The 14,144-nt window shown below is 44.3% G+C and overlaps 1 non-coding gene across 1 annotated transcript; it reads left to right on the top strand.

Moving 5' to 3' along the window:
• The first annotated feature begins 13,394 nt into the window (after nt 1-13,394).
• LOC142461767 (U1 spliceosomal RNA) lies at nt 13,395-13,558 on the top strand. The gene has a single exon (XR_012786965.1). It is a non-coding gene; the product is annotated as a U1 spliceosomal RNA (small nuclear RNA).
• Nucleotides 13,559-14,144: the final 586 nt, after the last annotated feature.

Raw genomic sequence — 14,144 nt, 5'->3', positions numbered from 1 at the left:
TCTTGGGTCTCTTTTCCTATCTGTACATAAAGATCTGTGTCATTGTTTTGAACTCTGTGCCTGCAATGTTTCCATAGTGCAGGCTGCCAAAGTTGAACTGCCCTCATGGATGGACATTTGAGTGGCTAGATTATATGTGTTTCTTTATATATAACACACCATACCATAAGATTGATCCTCTTAAAGTATGCCATTCAGTGGTGTTTTAGTAAAATAACAAGATTATGCAACCATAGCCACTATCTAATTTCAGAACAATTCTATCACCCCCAAGAGGCAACATCATTGTTTATGAATAGACGGATTTTATTGCATCGAAAACTGATCATGGTGAGGTTTCAGGAATCATCGAGCCTCGTTCATTTCCATACTGGGCGGCGCTTAGCCTCGCTCATCACTTAGTTCCTTTCTCAGAAGAATTAGAGGCCATCCAAAATCCTCAGATGCCCTTGTTAAAAACCACCGGCTTGCTGAATGAAAGCAGCTGGATTTGAGACAAGTTTTATGCCACTTACTTCAAGCATCAATACATCTTCTCCTGCTTGAGGAGCCCTGGTAGTGTAGTGGTCACATGTTGGACTGCTAACTGCAAGGTCAGCAGTTCAAAACCACCAGCCACTCAGTGGGAGAAAGATGGCATTTTTCTACTGCCAATAGTCCCACTGGGGCAGTTCTGCCCTGTCCTATAGGGTTGCTATGAGTCAGCATCGCTATGGCAGTGAGCTTGGATTTTGGGTTCCCTGAACTTGACATGCTGAACAAGCAACACCTGGTTGGTTTCACTGAAACCTACTAGATGTATTTTTCACCCGAGAAGTTTTCAGGTTTCTACCGGAGAACTGAGCATGCGCAGAGCTCATCTAACGGAAACCAGCGTAACACCCTTGGCCATGCTCCATCCAGGCTACGGACAGTGCCCCCTGCAGCCAAGGCCTTTCTAGAACCTACTCATTTGTCAACAGGAAACCTCTTCCTTCGCTCAGCAAGGAGATTGTGTTCAACATCAATGTCATTGACGTCCCTGCACGGGTTTCCTCTGGGCCTCGGCACAACAAATGTGCATCCCTTCAGAGCATCTCCATCTTCTGGATTGCTAGAGTGTGGTTGCTGACCACGGTCTTCATTCTCACAAGAGATGCAGCAAAAGCCAAACTGGTCCTCCCATGCCTTCTTTTGCCGTCACCATTTTAGAATGGTCTCTCCCCGACACCACCACCACCACCCACCACTGGTTTTAACTTGCTTTCCCCTTCACCCAAGTTAATATTATCTACTCTCTGACTGGTAAACTTTCACCCAATTCACACACTCCCCAAAACAACATAACCATCAGTAGTAACTCCCACCCCTTTCTTCCCCTCCTCCTAGTCCCTGAAAACCACTCAGTTCCTCTTGTGTCTACAGATTTGCCTGTTTGGGACATTTCACATAAACTGGCAAGTTAAAAAGTATTGCTACCAAGGTCCCAGTTCATGCATGCATGAGTTTATTCCAAACAAAATGTGTTGGAACGTGGCTGCGGTGGTTGGATGGGTGCTTATAGACAGGTTCCCTTGTCTTGGTCTGATCATTAGAGCGTCTCCAAAAGAACCCCAACCAGACTCGCCTCCAAGTCGAGTGTGACTCTCAGCAACCCCCGGGGGTTGCCGAGGCTGCAAATCTTCAGGGGAGCAGAAAGCCTCATCTTTCTCCCTCCAACAGGCTGACCTTGCAGCTGGCAGCCCAACCCATCACCCTCTGCTGGACCAAGCAACATAGTGGCTTCCCAGGAGAGCTGCTGGCCCGCTTCAGGCCGACAGGCCAGTTCAGATTGTTATGGTCACTATCGGGATGACAAAGGGGGCCTCCCTGATTCGTTTTCTCTCAGGACACAGGGTGATCGTGGAGGCGTATTGGAAGACATTTTGCAAAAATTGGTAACTGCACCGGTGACAGAAAGGGCAGGTGCGCGACAATGTACCTGCTTACTTTTCCAGGGCGGCAAAGGCTGTCCTATCCTTACCCTACCCATTCACAGCCCTGATCTCACCCCTGCTGGTTTCTTGTTGTTCCCCAAACTCAGCAACCGCTTAAAAGAAACATGAGCCAAATCCCTCACAGGTGCCCACACTGGCGTTTTGACTTGGTGTAAATTGAAGAGTACAGACTTCTTTGAGGACAGGTTAGAGAGATGGAACGCTTCCCTTGGAATCAGATAGCTCTAAACAGGCACATGTGGAGAAACTACATCCAGATGGGATGCTTTTGTATAAGAATGATCTGCATAGCTTTTGTAGCAACTCCGTCGGGCACACCATCATAGTGTTCAGTGACACTGGCCTTCTACTTGTGCTTCAGGTGTTCCGTCCTCACCCGTTTACACTCACTGCCCCTGAGCTTCTCCCACCCCCAATCATCCCCGTTCAGGCAGTGTTTGAATAGCCCTGGTTTCTTTGGTTTTCCCAGGAGTCTTCAGTTGGAGAAAGAGGAAATGAGACCGTGTTATCAGACACGTGACCATTGTGGACAACTGGAGATTAATACCTGTGGGAACTCTTGGGGCCAATGTGGAGCACACACCTCAAAGTTATTCTTCGCAAGGAGCAAGGGGCTGCTTCTAGAGGACACTAATTCCCAAAGGCTTCAAGGGGCTGCCAACACCCCACCTGCAGGCAAAGCAGGTTCCTGGGCCAGAGAAAACTTTCAAGCAAAAACACAGGCACTGGTGCTTGAAGTCAGCACCAGTGGTACCTACTGCCTCGTGTCATGGGGATAACCCAGCAGCCCAGGACCGCTAGGTAATTGAGGGAAAACAGCAGTGAGGAAGAGGAGGACCAAGAAGAAAAAACAGAATTACGGATCCCCAAGGAAGCGAAAGTAATTAAGGGAACAATGCAGAGCTTTCAAGGAATCCTAATGAATACGAGAGAGAGCGCTCAGAAGGTTGAAAGTAAAGGCAGTAATGAGCTGATATGGAAAATAAGCAACCAGAGGATAAGAAAGATGTTTTGCAAATGAAAATTGGGATTGCTGAAAGAGAAAAAAGTTCAATTGAAGGGTTATTAGTAAGTAGAAGAAATCCCTTGGGGAAGTATTTTAAAAATTGAAAACTTGGGGCACAAGGAGAGCCGATATCCCTATGATGAAAAGTTCAAAAAGAGAAGAGGAAAAATGATCGTTTTCCTTAAGATGAGGAACAAGAATGTCTTAGGGATGAAGACGGCTCTGTCTTCAGGGCGAAACGTGCCTGTGTGATGACAAGGAAGATATTTGAAGAAAGATTCACGCCAAAGAAAACCATCACCCGAATTCCTACCAGGGAAAGAGACTAGCGAAGAGCCTCAAGGAGCTACATTGACGCAGCCACCGCAACAAGGAGCCCAGACGCAACACTTGTGAGGACTGTGCAGTGTTTCATTCTGTTGTGCACAAGCCCAAACCAAACCCACTGCCACCAAGTCAATGGGCAGCACAGAAACACCATGCCGGTTGTCAGGACTCTTAACTATTTACAGGAGTAGAAAGCCCTATCTTTCTCCCAAGGAGTACTTCTCCCAAGGGGTGGTTTTGAACTGCTGACCAAGGAGTAACCACTACACCACGAGGGCTCCTTCTGGTGCGCATAGGGTTCTATAAGTCAGAGCCAACTCCACAGCACCTGCCAACAGCACCGGCTATGCCACAACGTCCAAAGGACGTCAGCCAGTCTCACCATCTTCACTTTGAAGGGCCATTCTGGCTACAGTTCTTCCCAAACAAACTTGTTCATTCTTCTGGCAAGTGATGGCAATTTCAAGATTCTTTGCCAATGCCGGATTTCAAATAGATCAATCCTTCTCTGATCTTCCTTATCCATTGTGCACCTTCACATGCATACTAGGTGTCTGAAAATACCATGGCTTAGGTCAGATGCACCTAATCTTCAAATTGACATCTTTGTTCTTTAACACATTAAAGAGGTCCTTATGCAGCAGATTTGCCCAATGCAATGCATCCATGTATAAATCAACCTTACATGTGGTATCCTGTTGGAGCATTGCTGGTATTTAATCAAATGAGACTCCTCCTTTCTCTCTCTCTCTCTGTCTGTCTTTCTCTCTCTCTCTCTTTCTCACACACACACACATACACACACACACACACACAATCATTTGCCTCTGAGAAGCCCAGATGTGACAAAGCATAGCATTTCCTTCTCTACAGGCAAGCAGTTGTGGAAAGAGTATAGACACACTGTCTCTATAGTTACGAACTAAGGCCTATGTTCTTCAATGTCTCGTATAATGGTAGAAATTATAGCAAGGTAATCGCAGGATTAAGAAGTCAGGAAGGGGACTGTAGGGAAGAGTGGTGGGCTGAGTGGAGAATATCAGCTTGCCCGTCTGCACAATAGACACCTTAAGGGTGCAGTCATGTCTAAACTACGAAGGTAGCCAATACAATCACAGGAAAAGTAACCAACAAAACTGATCAGAGGCCAAGGAAAAGGAAATGAAATATAAGTGTGCTACATTCTTGCATAAATGATATTGCCCAGAAGGAATCAATCCATTACCAAGACATTCACCTAGTGCTTAAAGTTATGATGCTGGCCACCAAAACAATCCAAAGAAACCCCCCAAAGTCTCCGCCATTAAGTCGATGCCGACTCATAGCCGCCCTGTAGGGCCGGCTAGCACAGCCCCTGTGAATGTCTGAGCCTGCCACGCGCGTTGTGAGAGGAGAAAGCCCCTTCTTTCCCACTTGGAGCCGCGGTGGGTTTGAATGGCTGGCTTTGCAGTTAGTAACGCGCTCTCCACCGGCGCTCTCCAACAGAACACGTGAAGCAGAGAAGTAGGCTGGGTGTGCGGAGCAGGAAGAGAGGTGGAAAAGAAAGGGGAGGAGGGGATTTCTAATCGTGTTTGATTTAATAATATTCTGAAAAATGTTTGTCGTGAATTTGTCCTACAATAAAAGTAACTCTTCATAGACTAATTAGAAAAGACAGTGCTTCACCCCCAAAGAATAAATCTCTAACAGTGGAATTACACTCCCTAATTTCTAACTTTGATACCCGTGGTTCTGTGTATTAGAATCATCTGTGGAGCTGTTAGAAGGCCCCTTAAGATCTAATCAGCATCTCTGAGGCAAACATCAGCCACAGTGTTTTAATGTCCCAGGTGTCATTTTAGTCTCCAGCTCCTGCGTTCGGGTCCCTGCCTCTGTCTCCATGTTCTTCCAAGTGAAACCACAGCCTCTAAACCTTGGAATCTGGAGCCGGGTCTTTACTCCTACAATTCCTTAGCCTTTGCAGCCTGAATCTGCACCTCCACCCCCACTTCCCCAGCACAGCCCTTGAGTCCCATCCATATGAGAGGACCCTGAGCATCATAAGATGAATCGTGCCCCAAAGGACTCTGGAGAAGAACCAGGGTACTGTCACTTCAGAGCCAGGAAAGCAAAACCCACACCTAATACCTGACAGCAGAGTCAACAGAATCTATGTGCTTGGGCACAACAACTCCATTCATCACAGTTTAGGCTCTCCTGTGCATGGCCATCCTCCTCCCTGTGTGTGAGCATTCTATGTTAAGGCACATACACACCCCAGTCTCATGCTTGTGCACAGACGTCTCTACCTGTAGGGCCTGTGGCACTCCACTGTCCATTTTGAACTTGCTGATGTCACAGTATGTAAGTTCCCCAATAAAGCTTTGTCTGACTAACCTGGTTTTGTTTTTGTTTTTCTGTAGTTCAGCCATTTTAAAAACAGTTGTATATACATCATCACAATCAATTCTATATTCATTATCTGCTTCCCAATTCCCCTCAATCTCTCCCTCATCCCTGATAATCATCAGTTTTGCCAGCCATCTCTCACTGGCTTCAAGGCTGCCCTCAGACCCCTAGTGAAGCCTAAAGTTGCCAAAAAGAGGACCAAGAAGTTCATCCAGCACCAATCCGACCGCTATGTCAAGATGAAGCGCAGCTGGCGCAAGCATTGACAATGGTGTGGAGAAGATTCCAGGGCCAGATCTTGATGCCCAACATGGGTGACAGAGCAACAAGAACACCAAGCACATGCTGCCAGTTCCTGGCCCACAGCGTCAAGGAGCTGGAAGTGCAGCTGATGTGAAACAAGTCCGACTGTGCAGAGATTGCGCCCCACGTTTCCTCCGAGAATCTCAAAGCCATTGCAGACAGAGCAGCCCTGCTGGCCATCAGAGTCACCAATCCCAACGCCCGGCTTTTCGCAGCAAAGAAAATGAATCGATGGCCCATTTGCGAGTTTTATTTGTGCTAAATAAAACCATAAGTGAAAAAAATTTTTAAAGCAACGTGAAAACAGGAAAAATAAAGAAATATAGTAATAAAACGAAAAGGAAGAAAGAAAAGACCACCCGCAATGTTAAAACAAATCAGAGAATACATTTGTGTCTTGGAAAAAGCAAGACATATTTAAACATAGAGCAAATCCAGGATGGCTCAGGAGGAAGGTGTCATATTCTACCATAAAGCATGTTTACAAGAATCTGTTGATGACAAAGCTCTTTGCATCCCTCCACTGTGGCCTGAATGGATCTGCCAGCCGCTTAATCTGACTAGCTATTCTGCAAGAGAATTTGGGGTTCTCACTGTTCCTCACAGCCTTCTACAAACTGGGGGTTCACAATTTAAGGTCTGCTACCTTTCCCTTCATCCTATTGGGGTTTTGTTATTTGTCCTTTTTGGATCACACAGCCTGGTGTGCTTCTTCCATGTGGACTTAATCGACACCTCACTTAGATGGCTGCTTGTTTGAATAGAGACTTTAAGACCCAGACGCCATTCCTATCGATATCGGGCACCATCTGCCTTCTTCAACACACTTTGCTGTAACATCCTTATCTCCAGTGATCATCTCATGAAGGTGAGCATTGAGCAAGGCCATGTCCTAAGAACTAACTGTTTTTGGATTGGGTCTAAAATGAAGTGGATGCCCCGAATCCATCTGCTTGTCCATGGGTTATGTAGAACCCTAGTTTACTTTAACAGTCTTATTATCATTTGTGACAAAAATATTATCAATCATATCCTAGGGTATAAGACAATTCCATTGATAACATCAATAATTTATCCAATGGCATAGAATTTACGGTAGTGTTGAGGGGGGAAAAGGTTATGTGAATATAGTCCAGCTTTGAACCTCAATCCATGAATTGTTGCTTTGTGCAGACTGAATTCTTAAATAATTGAGGTCTATTTACATTGACCTTGGGGGTTGATGCTAGGGGAAAATTTCCTGTGCTGTCCCTTACAAGGGTAGATCCTTGCCGATCCGATTAATACATGTCATATTAATGCCAGAAGGGCAGTACGATAGTAAATATAGGGTGGGTCCCCTTTCATTTCAACCTGGCTTTTATTGCCTCCTGTTTTAGAATCTGACTGCATCCCTTGGAGTCCCTCTTGTTGGAGTCACTATTGTTGACCCAATAGAGTCCAGTGCTGGCCCAGTCTCTGTGGCTTCATGGCTAATAAAGATCTGCTTATGATGAACCTATGAGAGTCGAACAGGCACAGGGACCAGCAACGTGCCTGGGTCCAAATGAAGACCTCCTGGTAATGACATGGGCAGTGTGCTTCCTAGACTCTTCTGCCTGGAGCAAGAGATGGGCCTATGGAAGGAGCAGTAGCTGCTTCTGAGAAAAGGGTTCAGGAGGAGAAATGCCGCCACTGAAACTAGTCTTTCACCAACAAACATTCATAAGGCATCAGAACCATTGAGGCTTTGTCTGTTTGGTCTTCCTATTGCAGAGGTGCATGGAAACCTCTCCCACGATGGTGGATTGGTTGATTTCTCCCTGGTTTTCTACAGCTTTGCTGACACAGTGACGCCACATTCTAGATGCATAGCCCTTCTGGTTGTTATATATCTTCTTAACAGTTCGTTCTTCTTATCAATGTGAAATGTGTTCTGTTACTCTCTTAACGCTTTTAGCCCCCAATTCAATTTGTCCACTGTTAAATTGCGGTGCCTGTTTTCTTTATTTTCCTGTTTTGGGGGATGTTTTTTTTTAATCATTTATTGGGGGCTCACACAACTCTTATCACAATCCATCCATCCATCCATTGTGTCAAGCACATTTGTACATTTGTTGCCATCATCACTCTCAAAACATTTTCTTTCTACTTGAGCCCTTGGCATCAGCTACATTCTGGTTGTTTGTTTGTTTGTTTGTTTGCGATGTCTGTTTTCTTTATGTTTGTTTGCCATTGTTCTGCCATTCTTAGACCTACTTTCCTATTTGGTTTTCTTTGGGCTTGTCTTCTGTATACAAGCACAATGAGCCTGTCGGACGGTCTCTTTAATGCTGCTGTTGTTAGGTATCATCGAGTCAGTTCCAGCCCACAGCGACCCTGTGCACAGCAACGGGCACACTGCCGGGTCCTCTGCCATCCTCACGATTGTTCCGACGTCTGAGCCCATTGTTGCAGCCACTGTGTCAATTGATCTCGTTGCGGGTCTCCCTAGTTTTCGCTGCCCCTCCAGTTTACCAAGCATGATGTCCTTCTCTAAGGACTGTTCTCTCCTGATAGGATGTCCAGAGTATGTAAGATGAAGTCTTGCCTCCCTTGTCTCTAAGGAGCACTCTGGCCCTACTTCTTCCAAGACAGACTGGTTTGTCCTTCGAGCAGTCCACGATACTTTCAATGTTCTTCACGAGCACCACAATTCAAATGCCTCCATTCTTCTCCGGTCTTCCTTATTCAATGTCCAACTTTCACATGCACGCGAGGCAATTGATGAATACCATGACTTGAGCCAGGCACACCTTAGTCCTCACAGTAACATGTAACAAAATCACCCTTGTTGTGATTCCTGATAAGTTTGAAATTTTCCTGCTATCTTCCAAACCAGAAAGCCAAACTCACTGCCCTTGAGTTAGTTCTGAGTCAAGATTACCCATGGACAGGATTGAGCTGCCCGTGGTTCTGAGACTGTGACACTTCATTGAACCAGAAAAGCCTTATCTTTCTCCACAAACCAGCTGGTGGCTTCAAACTGCAGGTCTTATGGTGAGCGACCCAGCGCATAACCCACCAGGGCTGCTTCCTGCTATCTTTGCTGCTTTCTTCCTGTTTCTTTCTTTCTTTTTTTTTTTTTTTTTGCCTTTTCTGTTAGATTGAACAAATTTAATTTATTCCGTTAATGGATTTTTTAACTTTTTCTTCTAATGGGTTTCTTCTAAGTGGTTGCCCTGACATTTTAGCACAGAAACATAAATGTGCATTCTTCTATTTGTTTGCATTTTTCTATTGATGTCTATAATTAATCAATATTTCTATCTCTGTACAAGAAAAGAACCTTAGCTCAATGGGTTAGTCCACCTCGACCTCTCATGTAGATAAAAGTTGGAAACTTTTAGCTCCAGATTGATTTTTTTTGTCAACTAAACATTTTAACAAATATTGCAGGGACAACTGGATATGGACATACAAATTAATGAATTTGACCTTTTCCTTACAACATTTTCTAAAACTAACTCCAAATGGATCAAATACCCAAATGTGAGATCTAAAACTCTGGGAAGAAACCATGATGTAAGTCTTTGTGGCTTTGTATTAGACAATTATCTTAGCTGTCATAACTAAGGCACAACAAATCAAAGAAAAAGGTGAATTGAACTTCATCAAACATTTTTAAATTTTATGCTTCAAGGTACACCATCTGGAAAGTAAAAATTCTATCAATCAGGAGGAAATGTTTGCATATCATATATCATATAAAAGTCTAATCTCCAGAATATGGGGGTTCAGCTGCTAATCAAAGCTGGTGATTCAAACCCACCTGGTTATTTCATCGGATAAGGACCTGTTGGCCTGTTCCCATTAAGAGTCCATCCTCGTGGGATCAGGTATCGATGTGAATGGGGTCAGGGAGGTGGAGTGGAGACCCAAAGCCCATCTGTAGACAATTAGACAGACATCCCCTTACAGAAGGGCCACGAGGAAGAGAGGAGCCAGTCAGGGTGCAGTAGAGCACCGGCGAAACATACAGCTTTCCTCTAGTTCTGTAATGCTTCCTCCCTGCTATGCCCACTATCATGACTCCAATTCTACCTTATAAATCCAGCTGGACCAGAGCATGTACATGAGTACAGATCAGAGCTGGAAACACAGGGACTCCAGGACAGACAAACACCTCAGGACCAATAATGAGAGTAGCGATTCCAGGCGGGGAAGGGGAAGGTGGGGGAGAAAGGAGGAACCGATCACAATGATTAACATATAACCTCCTCCCAGGAGGATGGACAACAGAAAAGTGGGTGAAGAGAAACAGCATTCAGTGTAAGCCATGAAAAAAGAATGATTAATTATTAAGGGTTCATGAGGGAAGGAGGGTGGGAGAAGGGAGGGAAATGAGCTCAAGTAGAAAAAAAATGTTTCAAAAATGCTGATGGCAACATATGTACAAATGTGCTGGACACAGCAGGTATATGTACGGACTGCGATACAGCGGTAAGAGCCCCCAATACAACGACTTTTTAAAAAAGATTCCATCCTAGAAAGTCCAATGGAACACTTCTGACACATGAGGCCACTTTGTCAGAAATCCTCTCCATGGAGCTTAATGACAACATATATATCCTCTTATAACTCAATAAAAGTACAAACAACCCAGTTTTTAAATGACCAATGAATTTGATAATCATTTCTCCAAAGAAGATACACAAATGGTGAGTACTAAACGCATGGGAAGATGTCCAACAGCACTAGCCATGCCGACCAGCCAACCACCTACTACCTCTGAGTCCATCTGGACTCTGAGCACACCTGAGTAGGGTTTCCAAGACTGCAGATCTTTGCAGCAGCAGACAGGCTCACCTTTCTCTCTCAGAGTAGCTGGCTGGCTTGAACCACACACCTCATGGATACCACTATCCACAGTGCCCCAGGCACTCCACCATCAGTCATTAGGAAAATGGATGTCAAGACCACAATGCGCTCCCACTTACCATTCAGTAGGCTGGCTATAAGACATATAAGAGTGAGTGTTGGCGAGAGTAGAGCCCTCGTTCGTGCCGTTAGCCTTGCAAAAGAGCTCAGCAATTTCTTAAAAGTGAAAATACACCTACTATATGACCCAGCAAGCCCATAGACCCAAGAGAATTGAAACTATATGTTCACGCAGAATCTTGTGCAAAAATGTGCATAAAAGTACGATTCATAGTAGCCCAAAAGTGGACGCAACCCAAACGGTCCTCAACTCATGAATGGATATAAGCAAAATGTGGTGTTTCCATACAACAGAATATTCTCCGGTCATCTAAAGAGTTAAACATGCTACACATTCCCACATGGATGAACCTTAAAAGCACTATGCTTAGTTTAAAAAAACAAACAAACAAGGACTCGGCTGGTACATTTGGATGAAACTTCCAGAATAGAAAAATCCAGACAGTAAGTAGATTAGTGGCTTCTGGAGGCTGCAGGGAGGAAAAGGGAAGTGACTGCTGGTAGGGAGGGAGTGTCTTTTGAGGGGGATAAAAATATTCTAGAATTAGCCAGTTGTGATGGTTGTACAACCTTGTGAATATGCTACAATTCATGTCAGTGCACTTTTAAAAGAGTAAATTTGATGGTATGAGAATTTTGAAAGCAATCAACATGTATTTATTTAGATCTCGCAAGAAGGTTTCCCAGTTGTACTGGTGCTTCTTACACTTCTTCTTAAAGTATCTTCTTGAATGCCCAATTCATGAGTTAATTCTTCTCCCAGATCACATCGGAGTATGTGAAAATTTGGCATCCTTTGGTGTCTGAATGTGAACCTTAGGAACATAGCAGGTTACACATTGAGCTCTAATTTCAAGGTCAGCAGTTTGAATTTACCAGTCACTCCAAGGGAAAAAGACGAGGTTTTCTATCCTCATAAAAAGAAAAAAACATCATTGTGAATGAAGGGGAGTGCAGATTGGGGACCCAAAGCCCATCTGTAGGTAATGGGACATCCCCTTACAGAAGGGTCGTGGGGAGGAGACGAGCCAGTCAGAGTGCAGTGTAGCAATGTTTAAACATGCAACTTTTCTTTAGTTCTTAAATGCTTCCTTCCCCCCACTATAATGATGCCAATTCTACCTCACAAATCCAGCTAGACCAGAGAATGTACACTGGTCCAGATAGGAACTGAAAACACAGGGAATGTAAGACAGATGAACCCCTCAGGACCAGTGGTGAGAGTGGCAATACCAGAGGGTGGAGGGAAGGTAGGATGGAAAAGTGGAACCAATTATAAGGATCTGCATATAGCCCCTCCCTGGGGGATGGACAACAGAGAAGTGGGTGAAGGGAGGGAGATGTTGGACAGTTTAAGACATGATAAAATAGTAATAATTTATAAATGATCCAGGGCTCTTGAGAGAGGGGAGAGCAGGGAGGGAGGGTTAAAAAAATGAGGAGTTGATGCCAAGGGCTTAAGTGGAGAGCAAATGTTTTGAGAATGATGAGGACAACAAATGTGCTTGACATGGATTGTGATGAGTTGTATGAGCCCCCAATAAAATGATTTTTGAAAAAAGAGTTGCAGTCTCAGAAACCCACAGGGACAGTTATACACTGTGCTAGAGGGAACCTATGAGTCAGAATCAGCTCAATGGCAGTGAGTGAGTGAGAGAGTGAGTGAGTGAGTGAGTGAGTGAGTGAGTGAGTGAGTGTTAAAATACATCACTTTGCCTCTTCACATTTATGCTGCAGTTTTACATGCAATAGCTATGGAACGCTAACTCAGAATATTTTCCAGAGAAATTTGAAGATATTGCTCCACATTCTTCTTGCATCCAAGAAGATGTCTCCTCACCACCATCCCAACCCCCCTCTACCGCCAGAAGTACTTGGAGCTTTCTCTTTATCCTTGGCATTCGGAAAGCTCACTACACACGCCTGTTTTATTTTGCTTGTCCTTGACTCTGCTCTGCTGTCCGTGGTACTTTCACTTGGGCTACAAGCCTGCTCCCACCTCCCATCGCTGGCCACTGTATCTCTCTTCCCATTGTCTGCATTCTTTTCTTTTGAAGCTCTGATAGATGAGTAAAGGAATACTGGTAAAGGAGTGGGGGAGCCCTGGTGGCGTAGTGGTTATACATTGGGCTAAAGGTCTGCAGTTCAAAACCACCAGTCACTCCACAGGAGAAAGACGGGCTTTCTGCTACAGTAAAGACCGTAGGGTCTCTATGAGTCAGCATTGACTTGATGGCAGTGAGTTTGGCTTGGTAGAACAGTAACCTACGTATTGAACTTGTAGCCGCAAGGTCAATAGTTGGAAACCATCAGACTTTCTTTGGGAGAAAGAAGAGTCATTGAGCTTCCATAAACATGTAATGTCTTGATTGAATGCAATGTTGATTATCTGAAACATAAATACCCACCTACGTTACAATTAAAAAGTTAGGTGGATACTTACCTGGCAGGGGAGATACCATGATCATGAAGGTGGTTTTCCCAGAGCGAGGCTCACCCATTGCACTCCGGATGTGCTGACCTCTGCGATTTGCCCAAATGTGGGAAACTTGACTGCATGATTTGTGGTAGTTGGGGACTGCGTTCCCACTATCCCCTGAATTTAAAAAAAAAAAGTTAGTTGGGTTTTTTTTTTCATTTTTAAAGATTTAATGTCTCAGAAACCCCAAGGGACAATTCAACCCTTCCCTATAGGTCAGAGACTTGATGGTGAAAGTTAGATGAATGTTGTGAACAGATTTAATCTTCTAATTCTCTTAACTATTTTTATAGTTTTGCTTTACTAAAATATTTCCTTGGTTCTGCCTCTTGACTTATTCTCATATCTATGATGATTCTGCCCAGTTACAGAAATTCTTTATTTCAATCATCAAATTTTTCATTTTCAAGAGCTCTATAGCATTCCTTGTGAGGGAATAATATAATTTTATATCTCTCAGAAGACTCTATCATGTACCCAATTCTTATTCTATTTGTACTATTAATTCTGCTTCTTTGCATGTAAGCTTTTCCCTTTGTTGGGCTCTGTGCCTCTCAGCAGAGGTTCAGGGGTAATTGACTGTGTGCTCAACTTTGCATTAGAGTAGCAAGCTTTCCCCAATGTCCTCTCTGTTTACTGCATCGAGTCTCCTGTACAAGGAAAACACCCTTCCCCTTACGAGTATTACCAGCCCCGAGGTCCCCAG

The sequence above is a fragment of the Tenrec ecaudatus genome, chromosome 11 (genome assembly GCF_050624435.1).
Source record: "Tenrec ecaudatus isolate mTenEca1 chromosome 11, mTenEca1.hap1, whole genome shotgun sequence".
Lineage (NCBI taxonomy): Eukaryota > Metazoa > Chordata > Mammalia > Afrosoricida > Tenrecidae > Tenrec > Tenrec ecaudatus.
Note: the sequence above shows the minus strand (reverse complement) of the source record. Positions and strands in the feature narration are given on the sequence as shown.